Here is a 15,825-nt window from a genome sequence, read left to right as displayed (position 1 = left end):
AATTTCGAGATTTTGGTTTATAGATGACGATACAGAGTTGTTCGAGCTGTAGAGAAAAAAAAATAAAAAAATTTGATTAATCTTTATAAAAAAAATGGAATAATTGTGTAATTGATACTCACATTAGGAATCGATTGTATTACTTATATATTGAATCCTTGATTGATTGATTTTTATGACCAATAATGGATTGATAATAATGAAGCAGACAAGGAGGTACATCAATTTTCAATCAGACATTTAAATAAGAAAAGAAAGAAAAATAATAATAAAAAGGACGATCCTTTCTTAACAGATTTGTATTGTATTGAGATTCTGATATTGACTGGTAACAAGAGGAGACAGAAAGCAAATTACAAAAGGAAATCGATAGAGGTAGTTAGCTGAATGATTCTTCACCAGATTTTATAATTAATAATTATTAATTATGTTAATAATTAATAATAATTAATAATAATAATAATAATAATAATAATAATAATAATAATAATAATAATAATACATAGCATTGATAATAATAATAGTAAACTGATATTAATAATATTATTGCTGTAATTTATATATGTATATGTAATGTATTTATATATATCTTTATTTGTATAACTATATATATATATTTTGTATATCAAATATATAAAGAAATCTAATAATAATAATATTAATTATACAAATATTAATATTAACTAATAGTTTTAATAATAATAATGAAATTAAAAGTGACAAAAATCATAATTTATCACCAAGTATAATAATAATTATATTAATAATAGTAACACTAATATTAGTAATAATTATAATAATTTTAATGTATCGAATTTATAATAATACTATTAATTCTGATTTTTATTATAAATCTTTATTTTAATGAAAGTACTAATATTATAAATGTGGTAATTATATTTTATCTTTTAGTAATTTAACATATTGATATTACATATATTTAAGTATGTAGTATTTAGTAACATCTAATATACATAATAACACATATTGATTATTTAATACTTATATATTTCATATATATATAGTAATATACATATAATATTAATTAGGTATAGAAACCATGTATCTATATATATATATATATATATATATATATATATATATATATATATATATATAATCATTTTAATAGCAACTTAATTATTTTGTATGTTCTTTTGTATTACATTTTACGTATTCAATTCTAATGTTTAAATTATATTTTATACTTTCAAACTATTATAAATACTTGCATATATATATATATATATATATATATATATATATATATATATATATATATATATATATACACATGTTTATTTACAAACATTTGTTCGTGAATCTTCTGGAATAGTCGAAGTGTAATTAAATATATGAACATAGTTTAAAACTTTTGAGACTCAATCATTACAGTCTTTGCTTATCGTGTCGAAACCATATAAACATTAAGTTTAAATTTGGTCGGAAATTTTCGGGTCGTCACAGTACCTACCCGTTAAAGAAATTTCGTCCCGAAATTTGAATGTGGTTGTCATGGCTAACAATAAAAATATTTTCATGACGAATATGAGTTGATAAATAGAGTTTCATCATCACTGAGTAATATGGATAATATTCTATCACTTGAAGCGTGCGAGTGAAGCTATCACAAAAGAGTGAAATGAGATAATAAAGGTTCGTCTTAACTTCTGACATAGTCACGATTGATTTCCGACATTCAAGGGATTTAAAGAAAATCTTTGAAATCTATATAAGATTTGATTCTTCGGGATTTAAGGAAATTAGGATTCGCTTTAAATGAGATCATCCGTTTTGATTGCTCTCTCGGATATTTTACTATAAATCCACCCCTTTCGTTTACTCACAACTCACACCTTCTATTCTTTCTTCCTTAATTCAAACTTTTGTTTTTCTCTTCCCGACTTTAAGTCGAACGAATAATGATCCAGAATTTGTAGATATGAAATTCGGAATGAAAATGGTTAATGTTTTAAGAAGGAAATTGTAATGGCGCGATCTTGATTGGTTAACTTACCAGAATTCAAGAGAAAAGATAGAAATATCAAGAAAATAGGTTCTTGATATGTTTATATATTTGATAGAATGTAAGAGTGGTGTAACATGGCACATGATGACGTTATAATTTGTGAATTCATCAAGTTTCATTAGAAACTCAGCATGACTTACTGTAATATAATCACGTTGATCAAGTGCCATTATATTATACTAACTCATGCATCAATTTCCAACACTACTTCAAAACATTCATATTTTAAATTCGAAGATTTACAGAATATAGAAACTAAAACAGTTTCCTTTTATGAAATAACACAGACAGTGCGGAGAGATGATTAATATCGGACGAGAATATTTATGAAGATATCTTCAGAAATATTTGGGGTATTAATAATGAAAGATACGATAATATCTTAGAATTTTAGAATCAAATTATGATGAAGAAATTCATTCACGATGATTTAGAGCGATTAAGGAGCAAGGTATTCGTTAAAGAATTTATCAGAAATAGAATCATTTGAATCCTTTATGTACAAGTTTAGTCCTTGTAATTTGTTCAGAGTCTCCTTCATGATTTGCTCAATTCATTTTTCATTATCAAAATCTTTGAGCTTTTTCAACATTCCGAGTATTGATTCGTAGACTGGTTGCTTTTCAGAATTTCAAAATAAAAGATCATAATTCTAAGAGGTAAATATTATATGTATACATATAACTGTTGATGTAGAAATGCTGCGAGATTCGAAATACTGATTGCTGATTCTCAGTAATTGGTATGGCAATTCTCGTTACCAGATGCTGATGAGAATATGATGAGACTTCAATAAATAAATATAGTGATTTGTCGGAGGGATTTAAGGCAAGGAGCAACGAGGTTGCTGGTACGTCTGCTGGTAATATGGTGGTATATAAAAGGTTCCCCGGTAACAATAAAAGAGCACACATATATCAAGGTTATAATAAGGTTGTTTCGAACGAAAAATCGAAGTTGACTTGTTGGAGCTGTGACAAAATTGGCTAATTTGGAAAGAGATTGCAAAGTTATTTTCGGTAATAATAACGCTAAAGGAATTAGCACAGCTACGCGTTAAACGTTTACTCAATTTTTCGAGAGTTTTCAGGTGCATAACTATATGCATCGATCTTTTCTTCCATAGATGAAGTGCGGTTAGTTCATCCTCTCGATTGAGGTGTTTTCAAGAATTATGAAAGGTTTGAACGCAGATTGTAACCGTCAAAATACCAATGAGGTTTAAGATGAAATCCAGTGGCAAACTTGAAGAAATGTTTAGTTTCATATGTTATAATCAATATTTTAATTCATTTTAATTGTCCAATGTTATTAGTCCACAGTCGATAGTCCACAGTTAACAGTCCAATAATTCATATGTAGTTTAATTTATAATATTCGAATTAATTAATACGTATCGTGACCCGTGTACATGTCTCAGACTCGATCACAACTCAAAGTATATATATTATTGTAGAATCAACCTCAACCCTGTATAGCTAACTCCAGCATTACTGCATATAGAGTGTCTATGGTTATTCCAAATAATATATATAGATGCGTCAATATGATATGTCAAAACCTTGTATACGTGTCCCGATATTTAAAGTGCGTAAAATAAATAACAGAAATTAAATGACGATAAATAAAATTGCGAGAATATAAACTGCGATAATTAAATTGCGATAAATAAAATGTAATCAGTTAGCTAGGAATAGTTAGCGTGGATTCTTAACAAAATTTTTCATAGTTAATTTGTCTGTTTCTAACAAATTTTATTTTGTCATATGTTTTCTTCATTATGCCACTTGTTGAATTCTGATAGGTCAAAATCTAAATATGAAATTTAATGAAAATGGTTATTCTGCGGTGAACGGATACGTATATCGGTGGTTGTAAGTAGGATAGTAAATGACTGTTGAATCAACTTTGACGAATGTACAGTGTAACTTATTAAGGTGAAATCTAAATATTCCTCGGGTATTACCTACCCGTTAAAATATTTTCACCATTAACAGTTTGTACAAAAGAATTTTTAATTACAATATTTATGAAAACATATATACGTATATATTTTCTTCAGATGTAATCATGGATTTAATGAGTTAATATGATATTAAACTCATTTGGTTTACGTTTAGAACTAGAGTACATAATCTTTAAAACATTAGAGGTTACATAACCATCATGTCAAACGAAGATAAATGATGTAGAACATCATGTAGAACGATGATTATTCTCGAGGTACTGATAATGCTAAAAACGAACATATATTTCATAGCATTATCCCTCAAGAAAGACAAGCTTTTAGTTGCAATTGTTCTATTTACAAGTGATATTCGTTTAAATAATAAAAGGTGAAGACAAAAGACAGATTCGACGAATTGAAGACGCAAACGACCAAAAAGCTCAAAAGTACAAAGTACAATCAAAGTGGTTCAAATTATTGATGAGAAACGTCTAAAAATTACAAGAGTACGAGTCGCAAAACGCAAAGTACAAGATATTAAATAGTACGAAAGGACGTTCGAAAATCCGGAACCGGGACATGAACCAACTTTCAACGCGCAACGCAACGGAGCTAAAATTACAAGTCAACGGAGTACAAGAATATAATATAATATATAATTAATTATATATAATTAATTATATTATAAAAATCCAGCAGCCCACGTTTTGGAAGCTTTGTGACCAAGAAAAAGTGGCCATGCGATCGCATGGCCAGGCAGTGTAAATGTCATGCGGTCGCATGGTGCACAGTATCAGCTCAGGTCCTATAAATTGCAAAGTTTGGTACGAATTTTACATCTTTCTCTACTCTCTATCTCTCACGATATATATATATATATATATATATTAAAATTTTAATTTTAATTTTAATTTTAATTTAATAATAATAAGGGTATGTTAGCGAATGTTGTAAGTGTGTAAGTCGAAATTCTGTCCGTGTAACGCTACGTTATTATTAATCATTGTAAGTTATGTTCAACCTTTTTAAATTAAAGTCTCGTAGCTAAGTTATTATTATACTTATTTAAATCAAAGTAATCATGATGTTGGGCTAAATATTAAAGACGGGGTAATTGGGCTTTGTACGATAATTGGGGTTTGGACAAAAGAACGACACTTGTGAAAATTAGACTATGGGCTATTAATGGGCTTTATATTTGTTTAATTGAATGATAGTTCGTTAATTTAATATAAAGATTTACAATTGGACGTACCTATAAATAACCATATACACTTGATCAGACACGATGGGCGGGATATTTATAAGTACTAATAATCGTTCATTTAACCGGACACGGGAATTGATTAATAGTTAATGGACTTATTAAAACAGGGGTGAATTACATACAAGGAAAATTGGTGTAATTATAGTTTAAGTTCCCAATTAGTTGGAATATTTGACTTCGGATATAAGGATAATTTGACGAGGACACTCGCACTTTATATTTATGACTGATGGACTGTTATGGACAAAAACCAGATGGACATATCGAATAATCCAGGACAAAAGACAATTAACCCATGGTAACAAATTAAAATCAACACGTCAAACATCATGATTACGGAAGTTTAAATAAGCATGATTCCTTTATTTCTTATTTCATCGCACTTTTATTTACTGTCATTTTATTTAATTGCACTTTTAATTATCGTACTTTTTAATTATCGCAATTTTATTTATTGTCATCTTATTTATCGCACTTTAATTATTGTCATTTACTTTACGCTTTAAAATAAGTTATATTTATTTTTAATATTTTACATTAGGTTTTAACTGCGACTAAAGTTTTAAAATCGACAAACCGGTCATTAAACGGTAAAAACCCCCTTTTAAAATAATAATAATACTTATATATATATTTATATATTTACAACTATAGTTTTAAAAATATAGCGTTAAACTTGGCTAGATCCATGTGGAACGAACCGGACTTACTAAAAACTACACTACTGTACGATTAGGTACACTGTCTATAAGTGTTGTAGTAAGGTTTAAGTATATCCACTCTATAAATAAATAAATAACTTGTGTAAAATTGTATCGTATTTAATAGTATTTCCTATTAAAATATAAGCTATTTCGTATACACCCCTACGCACATCAAGTATTTTTGGCGCCGCTGCCGGGGACAAACGACGCCGAAAGCGAAATGCTATAAAAAAAAGATTTTTATTAAGCTTTAATTCATTTTTATAAAAAATACGTTTTATATAATATAATCAAAAATATAAAAATAAAAATATATATATATATATATATATATATATATATATATATATATATATATTTTAAGAGTTGTTCAAAATATAAAAAATTTAAAAGTTTGTATTTTCTTTTAGTTACAAAAACTAATAGGTAGTTTTTTTTTAAAATTAAGTTTTTATTTATTTTATATAAATACTTTATATAAATATAAAACAAAAAATAAAAATAAATAATAAACTGTAAACGGGCTCGACACTGTAGCAGCCCATAATATGGCCTGGAACCCTAACCCATGCGACCGCATGGAATTATAACTCCAAGCTCATGCGATCGCATGACTGGATTTGACAGCCCAGGTACCTGGTACGACCAGAATTAGGGTTAGTTTAATAATAATAATTATTAATTAATTAGTTTAGGGTTTACTTAAATATTAATTAGTTAAGTTTTAATTAAATTTTGTTTTTTAGTTATAATTAGTTTTATTAATTATAAACCTAATACTTTTTATAAAAATAATATTTTTATAAAAATTATATTTTTATAACTTTATTTTTATTTTTATATTTTCGTATCTTTTTAGTCGTTTAATCATAATTTGTATATTTATCGTTCGTAACTAGTTTTAAGACTTAGTATTTTGCCGTAGTTATTTTTTTATTTCTAGATTTTTTTAGACTTTGCCGTAAAATCCCTTAAGTACTTTTTCTTTAGACTAAGATTTAGATGCTTTAGAATTTTTCGATGCCGTTTTAAGATTTTAGTACTTTTTAAGTTATTGCCGATTTGGATATAGAATTCCTTTAAGCTTTAATATCTTTAGACGCAACTTTTAATATTTAGTTTTTAGACTTATAAGTTTCGACGCGCTACGTTCTTTTTATTATTTTTCGACCTTTTATTTTTCGACGTTTTTTGACGCGCTCTTTTTCTTTCTTATTTCTCGACGCTCTAGTTTTAGGACATAAAATTTTCTATTTCTTCTCTAAAATTTCTTTAAACTTCGATGAAAAATTATTTTAAGCGGTTAAATTGATAGACATCCTAAATTTTCTGATTCGTAGTAATAGTTGGATTTGTTAGTGGCGAGTTGTGGGCTTCCGATTTAAAGGGTCCTGACTACCTGCTGCATCTTTTGGCTATTCGAAACGTGGGCAAAATCAGAAAAGTCTATTAATTTGATAACTTATATAATTTTTATTTTTATAACTAATAGGATATTCAGTGAATGCACCGAGCAAAACATTCACCACCTTTCATACATTCACCACCTGTAACTCGATCAAGAAATCTAGCCAATATTGTCGCCTTTGATTTTTCTTTAGAATCGTCATCCAGTCGACCAAGTATTCCAATTCAAATTTCTGATAATCCATTTTTTGAACCCGACCTCACAATTGAGAATCTGGAGGATATTCAGGGACAATTCAGAGATCCTGAACCACTAATCATTCCTCCGGAACCACAAATCATTCAAACAGAGATTGTCGAGGAACAAACCATTAAATCAGAATCCTCTAGTGATTCAGATTCAACAAATTCAATCATGGAAAATCTAGAACCTCTGAGTATGGAAGACCGAATGAGAGCTAAATGCAGTGGCCAAGGTCACGCAATTACTCAATCAGACATTAATGCGCCAGATTATGAAATTAAAGGACAAATCCTACACATGGTAACTAATCAATGCCAATTTAGTGGTGCGCCGAAGGAAGATCCAAATGAACATCTTCGTACCTTTAATAGGATCTACACTCTATTTAAAATAAGAGAAGTTGAGGATGAACAGATATATCTCATGTTATTTTCCTGGACTTTAAAGGGAGAAGCCAAAGATTGGTTAGAATCGTTACCTGAAGGGGCGATTGATACATGGGATGTTTTAGTTGAAAAATTTCTTAAACAATTCTTTCCGACATCTAAAGCCGTAAGACTTCAAGGAGAAATTGTTACGTTCACACAAAAGCCAAATGAAACTCTATATGAAGCATGGACAAGATTTGGAAAGTTGTTAAGAGGATGTCCGCAACATGGTTTAGACACTTATCAAATAGTACAAATATTTTACCAAGGATGCGACATCACTACAAGAAAAGACATAGATATAGCAGCTGGTGGTTCCATTATGAAGAAAACCGCAACTGAAGCTTACAAAATTATTGATAACACTGCTTCCCACTCACATGAGTGGCATCAAGAAAAAGATATCGTTAGATCATCTAAAGCGGCTAGAGCCGATTCTAGCCATGACTTTGATTCCATTTATGCAAAGATAGATGCTGTCGAGAGACGAATAGAAAAGATGACTAAAGATATTCAATCAATACGAATTAGTTGTGAGCAGTGTGGAGGACCACATTTGACAAAAGATTGTCTCAGTATTGAACAAACAATGAAACAAAGAGAGAATGTTTCATACATTAACCAAAGGCCTGGAAATAATTATCAGAATAATTATCAACCACCAAGACCAATTTACAATCAAAACTAGAATTATAACCAAAATGTTCCATACAACAATCAACAAGGTCCTAGCAATCAACAAGTATCCAATAATACTTACAACCAGCAAAGACCTATTTTTCAAAACAAACCACCACAAACCGATGATAAAAAGCCAAATTTAGAAGATATGATGTCAAAGCTAGTTGAATCTCAAACGCAGTTTTTCACATCTCAGAAACAAACCAATGAACAAAATGCTCAAGCATTTAGAAATCAACAAGCTTCTATTCAAAATTTGGAACAAGAAGTAAGTAACCTAGCAAGGTTGATAGGTGAAAGAAAACCGGGAAGTTTACCTAGCGATACAAATGCTAACCCCCAGAATGAAACAGCTAAAGCTATTACCACAAGAAGTGGTATCACACTTAAACCACCTGAAATACCTGTAATTTCTGATGACTCTATTCCTACTCCACAGGCACCACAGCCTGAACAAGATAAGGAAACAGAACCGGTAGTTGAAAAGGTTAATAAAGATAACACAGTTAAGGCTAAACCTTATGTTAAACCATACCAACCACCACTTCCTTACCCGAGTAAAATGAGAAAAGAAAGACTTGAAGCCGAGCAATCCAAATTCTTGGATATGTTTAAACAAATAAATGTAAATCTTCCTTTCATTGATGTGATTTCAGGAATGCCTAGATATGCTAAATTCTTGAAAGATGTAACACCCCGTCAAATTCCTTTAACGAAATGTTAAATCTGGTCCCAGTGCTTGGCTTGACTTCTACGTAACAGCAATATTCTACAGCGGAAGCAATTAATACCTGAGAATAAAACACGCAAAATGGGTCAACAATAATGTTGAGTGCTTCTACAGGTTTTAGGTAAACAATACTGTATGTTTAAGAAATAACATTTCGAAAACGTTTACTAGTGAAAGACCACCAAAGTTTAATGTTAAAGTTTTTTTTAGACAACACCGTTTCTCGTTTCAATAGTTTGTTGACACTACCATGTCAAATTTCAATCATTTGTAGACAACACCCTGTCAAGTTTTATCTCATTTGCTCGTAAACCACAGTTTAAATATCATTGTATAGTATCTGAAAAACAGTTATCAAAAAAATAGTTTAATTTCCTTGACCACGAGATTCTATCGCTGCATACACCGAGCACCTGAATACAAGCATTAACCCGAGTATAGAAGCCACTATACCCGCCTTTACCTCCTAAAATGTTATACACTTGTTCAAATGTATTTAATGTTTAAAATAAAGGCACCACTGCTTTTATAGTGGGTGAGGTTGTCAACCTAACGGATCCGTCCATCTAAATTGTGCTTACACCGATGGTATTAAAAGTATTCAAGCTAGAGGCTTTTTGAACAAAACTCAGTATGCATATGTGTAGTACTCATGTCAATATAAAGTAACTTGAAAATGTAAATATAACAGCGTGTATTCTCATCCCTGAAAACATATATAAAAAGCGGGACTGTAGACTCACCTTTGAATAAAGCTCGGAATGAAAGACAAACGACTCGTACGGTTTAGACCCGAGTAATGTAACCTAAGTATATGTATTTAGGTTGGTCAATATATGTATCTTAAACAAGTGTGGTTTCATAGCATACGTTGTCTTATTGCTCGACTCGACGCGATTTAAAGTAAAAGTCAACTATATCATGCAAGTCAAACAAAGTCAACTGAAGTCAAACCGAAAGTCAAACTTGGTCAATGTGGTCAAATAAAGTCAACATCAGTAGGTTCATGTCAAATATTGGTCAACATGTCAACCCTAAGTCATACAATACGTTTTAGGTCATGAATAATCATTTTCACAATTTCAGTTTATCGTTGTGCACCAAATCCATGAACACGTAGCATACTTAGCATATTATCTCATAGTACAAAATTCACATAAACATGGAAAACTCCAGATCATAAATAGACTTAAAATTAATTCCAAAAAGTCCATCCAGGGTCTCATACGATAATTAAAAGTCGGGAATCAGAAGGGGTACATTTGGGGTTTACCAAGTCAGTTTCTGACCGCGCACTGATTTCATTTTGGCTATGACCGGAGTTAGGAACATTCAATTGACAAGACCAGTGGCCATAGTTCAAGGACAAATCAAAGTAACATATATAAAAAATATAGCAACTTTTGTTTGGCCAATTTGTACAGTTTATTCGTGCAAGTTGAACATTCAGTTTTCAGCTCAAATCAGAATTTGCATAAAGTATGGCTCTATTGTGCCTAATGAATAAGGTTTCAGAGATTGACATAAACTAACAATAAGTCACATATCATGTTAAGTTTCATTTCCCAGAAGCATACATGCTCAAACAATTCACATAATCCACAGAGTACAAAACCGTGATCAATTTACAGATTCGATTCTCATTTAGTTAGTCACATTCGCATACGATTATCCGAAGATCTAGATACAATTAGCCTATGATATCCATATGAAAGATGAAGTAATTTTTATCTACTTTTCAAATATGCAAAGCTTTAATAACAAAAGTTAACACATTTTATCATACAAGGTTATTTTCATGCAAGTGCTGTATAAAACTACTTTTACACTAATTCTAGCATATCTCGGGCTATACATAAGCAAACAACATGATATCCTAGTCTAACTTGAGTGTTTTTAAATTATATTTCCATTGGTATAAGTCTCACATGCCAATTCGTTTTCTATCAATACCATATTTCTGATCAAGCAACAAAAACACAACGATAATTCAAATCGACATAACTTAATCATACGAAAACGAAATCAAGTGAATCCAAAGTCTAAACTCAATAGTTTTTCGCAAAGAATCTGATTATAACATAATAATTAACATTTGAAAAACTTAATTTTTCTGATCAAGTAAATACAAATTCGTTTTTAAACCCTAGCGCATCAAACAATCAAAATAACGATTACAATTAACACGTACGCGTATAGACTTGAGCAATTGACAACATAACTATGAAACTTTATAAAAATCAGATTTTTAAGAATTAGGATTCATGCAAATATACCTTAGATCGCTAAATTGTTTATACCAATGGATAGAGAACGAGGAGATGAACGCAATTCGTGTATAACACTTTTGCTAATTTTGAAAGATGAAGGTATGGTGGTGATGGTGTTGGTCAACGATGGGAGGGAGCCAGGGAGAAGTCGACTGCCTTTTTTTTTTCTAGTGAGGGTTTATACCTAATTTGTGTTAATACTTGTTTTTATATTAACCCTAGGTTAAAAAATTAACACATAAGTCCCTAAAGTTATCAAAAATTAAACATAAAGGGGGTGGGGAGGGGGGTTCGGCCGAATGGGGCCCTCATGGGGTTCCCGGGCTCTCGTTTTGCAATCCCGTGTAATCGTGGTCCGTTTTAAGTGCCGTTTAGTCGTACCGAAGGCCTGGAACGCTAACCCGATAGTTAAACGCAATCAATTGTCTAATTTATTAAAAACCCAATAAATTAAATATTTTAAAAAGTTAATAATTAATAAAATTAATTATTAAAATAAACCCGAGCGTTTCGTCGCTCAAAAAGCTTTTATCAAAATCGTATCGTTTTTATCGTATTTCATTATCCAAAATATTTATTTGAATTAATATCAACCCATATCAATTATTAAAACCCTCCGAAGATCAAGTACGCATTTAATACAAGTAAACGCATAAAAGTTAAATAATCGCCGTTAAATAAACTAACGGAAGGTTAACGAAAGTAACGGAAAAATCAGGGTTGTTACATTATCCACCTGTTATTGGAAATTTCGTCCCGAAATTTTAGTGATCGTCCGCTAAAGTGGTTTTCTCGGGAAAAAAATGCGGATACTTCAGCCTCATCTGGTCTTCACGCTCCCACGTGAACTATGGTCCTCTTCTCGCGTTCCACCGAACTTTAACGATAGGAATTCTGCTTTGCTTCAACTGTTTGACCTCTCGGCCCAAGATTTCAACAGGTTCCTCAATGAAATGAAGTTTGTCATCGATACGTAGTTCCTCTAGAGGAATAATCAAATTATCATCGGCTAGGCACTTCTTTAGATTGGATACATGGAAAATGTCATGAATACCGCTGAGTGCTTGTGGCAGTTCCAATCTGTAAGCTACTGGTCCAAATCTTTCAGTTATCTCAAATGGTCCAACATATCTAGGACTCAGTTTACCTCATTTTCCAAATCGTACAACACCCTTCCAAGGTGATACCTTAAGCATAACCTTGTCACCAACTTGGAACTCTATGTCCTTCCTTCTAACATCGACGTAACTCTTTTGATGACTTCGAGCCATTCTCAATCGTTCCTGAATCTGTAGAACCTTCTCAGTTGTCTCCTGAATAATCTCAGGACCTGTCAACTGACTATCTCCCAACTCGCTCCAACAAATAGGAGATCTACACTTCCTTCCATACAATGCCTCGAAAGGTGTAACTTTAATACTCGCATGGTAGCTGTTATTGTATGAGAACTCAGCTAGTGGTAAATACTTATCCCATTCGTTTCCGAAATCAATGACACACGCTCTTAACATGTCCTCAAAAGTCTGAATAGTTCGTTCACTCTGGCCATCCGTCTGGGGGTGATATGTTGTACTCATATCTAAACGGGTCCCCATTGCTTTCTGTAATGATTGCCAAAACCTGGAAGTAAATCTGCTATCGTGGTCAAATATAATGGATATAGGCACTCCATGCCTAGAGACGACTTCCTTAATGTAGATCTGAGCTAACTTCTCCATTTTATCAGTTTCCCTTATCGGTAAGAAGTGTGCGGACTTAGTGAGACGATCCACAATAACCCAAAGAGTATCGTGACCTCCCGCCATTCTCGGCAGTTTTGTAATGAAATCCATGGAAATACCTTTCCACTTCCACTGGGAAATCTCTGGTTGAATCAATAATCCTGATGGCTTCTGATGCTCAGCCTTGACTTTAGCGCAAGTCAAGCACTTCCCGACATAAGTGGCAATGTCAGCTTTCAAGTTTGGCCACCAATAAAATGCCTTCAAATCTTGGTACATCTTATCTGATTCTGGATGAATTGAGTATCTCGACTTGTGTGCTTCCTCCAACACTAGTTCTCTCAATCCACCAAACTTTCGTACCCAAATTCGGTTAGCAAAGTACCGTGTTCCGTCCTCCTTGATGTCAAACTTCTTATCCATCCCTTTGAGAAATTCAACATCAACATTCTCTTGTTTCATGGCTTCTTGTTGTGCTTTGCGGATTTATGATGTGAGATTCGTACGGACAACTATTTTAAGCGCTTTAACCCTAAGAGGTTTCTCTCGCTCCTTTCTGCTCAAGGCATCTGCCACAACATTCGCCTTGCCCGGATGGTATTGAAGTTCGCAGTTATAATCGTTAAGTAGTTCCATCCAACGTCGTGGTCTCATGTTGAGATGTTTTTGATCAATTATGTGCTGTAGACTCTTATGGTCGGTGAAGACAGTAAATTTGGTTCCAAGCAGGTAGTGTCTCTACATTTTAAGTGCACCTAGAGCTACTTAGAGAACTTTGCATACAACTACTCTTCTCTAAGCACGGTCAATATCGATCGTAGATGCTGCTCGTGCTCTTCCTTGTTATTGGAGTACACCAATATATCATCAATAAACACAATAATGAATTTATCTAGGTATGGCTTACACACACGGTTCATGAGATCCATGAACACTGCTGGTGCGTTCGTCAAGCCAAATGACATCACTGTAAACTCATAATGTCCATAACGTGCTCTAAACGCTGTCTTCGAGACATCAGCTTCTTTGACTCTCAATTGGTGATACCCAGATCTCAAATCAATCTTCGAATAACAACTGGATCCCTGCAGCTGATCAAATAAGTCATCAATTCTCGGTAGCGGATACCGATTCTTGATTGTCAACTTGTTCAATTTTCTGTTGTCGATACACAACCTCATCGACCCATCCTTCTTCTTAACAAACAAGACTGGAGCTCCAACTCAGAAATTCATGGCTATGTGACCCATCTTCTAGTACCGGTCACAAATTAGGGCATTACAACTCTGATGTTCTTCACCACGGGAAGCTCTTGTAGTTCTAAAGGTGCAAGTCCGTATATCGTACGCGTAACGGGTGCAGCTGCTGGCACCAAATTAATCCGAGGGCCTTTGGCCTAGCGGTATCAAGGAGTCCTTCTGACTCTGAGGTAACGGGTTAAATTCTCGTTTAGTAGATTATTCGTGTAAAATTATCGGATGTTCGACTCATTCAACCCTTTATCAACTTCACGGTGGGGTGGACGTGTAACCTCAGGGCAATCTCTAATGGTCGGGAAATACTCGAGTCTCTTAAATGTCGGCTCATCTTTACTCACATGTGCCAGAATTGTAATACATTATCATATCATGTACTTCTGGACCTTCGATTAATTAGCGTAACATGACGGTGTATTGATCTCTTCTCCGTACACTATTATTATTGGTGAAAGAAATTCGAATAGTATTCGAGTCGTAGCTGCCTTGGTTGTATCGTCAGATAACCAGTTTGTTTCAACCACGAGGTTAAAATTTCCTAGTTCAATAGTTTTATAAAGTACATGTTGTCTAAGGGAGGCACGGGGTTATAAAGGTTGTGACCAATTTCTCTAACGTTAAGGCTTCCATCAGCACCGATGTTGACATCATGTATAAGCATTATGATTGGTGAGTGAGAGCAGTTTCGTGAAGAATTTCATGGAAAACGAAATTGAATAAGGTATAATGGCAACCCGAACAAAATCTGATATTTAATCGGAAAGGGTTGGTACAATCTCCCAGACGTGTGTGCCTCACGGGAAACATATGAAGTGTAGTTCGTGTCGATACGTTCAAAGTTGGTTGGTAATGTTTGTGGGTATAACGAAAATGATTGCCGCTAAAGAAAAGTACGTTGGGGCAGAATGAGAAAGGATATAGTGATAAGTAGTATTACTAGTAGTAATGAGTGATGGGGTTAGCGATAAGTAGCGATGGATGGTGATAAGCAGTGATGATAGCGGTGGTGAATAAGTTATTAGATAGCGTGCTTGCATCATGAGTATATATACATGTATACTAATGCACCCAATATGGCATAATAGTTATCAATAGGTAGGCTCGTGTTGGGAAACAAAATCATGATCGGCGGGTGACTGA

At 32.7% G+C, this 15,825-nt stretch overlaps 1 non-coding gene across 1 annotated transcript; it reads right to left on the bottom strand.

Moving 5' to 3' along the window:
- Positions 1-8,154: 8,154 nt before the first annotated feature.
- Positions 8,155-8,261, bottom strand: LOC139850897 (small nucleolar RNA R71). The gene has a single exon (XR_011760273.1). It is a non-coding gene; the product is annotated as a small nucleolar RNA R71 (small nucleolar RNA).
- Positions 8,262-15,825: the final 7,564 nt, after the last annotated feature.

The sequence above is a fragment of the Rutidosis leptorrhynchoides genome, chromosome 5 (genome assembly GCF_046630445.1).
Source record: "Rutidosis leptorrhynchoides isolate AG116_Rl617_1_P2 chromosome 5, CSIRO_AGI_Rlap_v1, whole genome shotgun sequence".
NCBI lineage: Eukaryota > Viridiplantae > Streptophyta > Magnoliopsida > Asterales > Asteraceae > Rutidosis > Rutidosis leptorrhynchoides.
The sequence above is the reverse complement of the archived record's forward strand: the minus strand, read 5'-3'. Positions and strand labels throughout refer to the sequence as shown.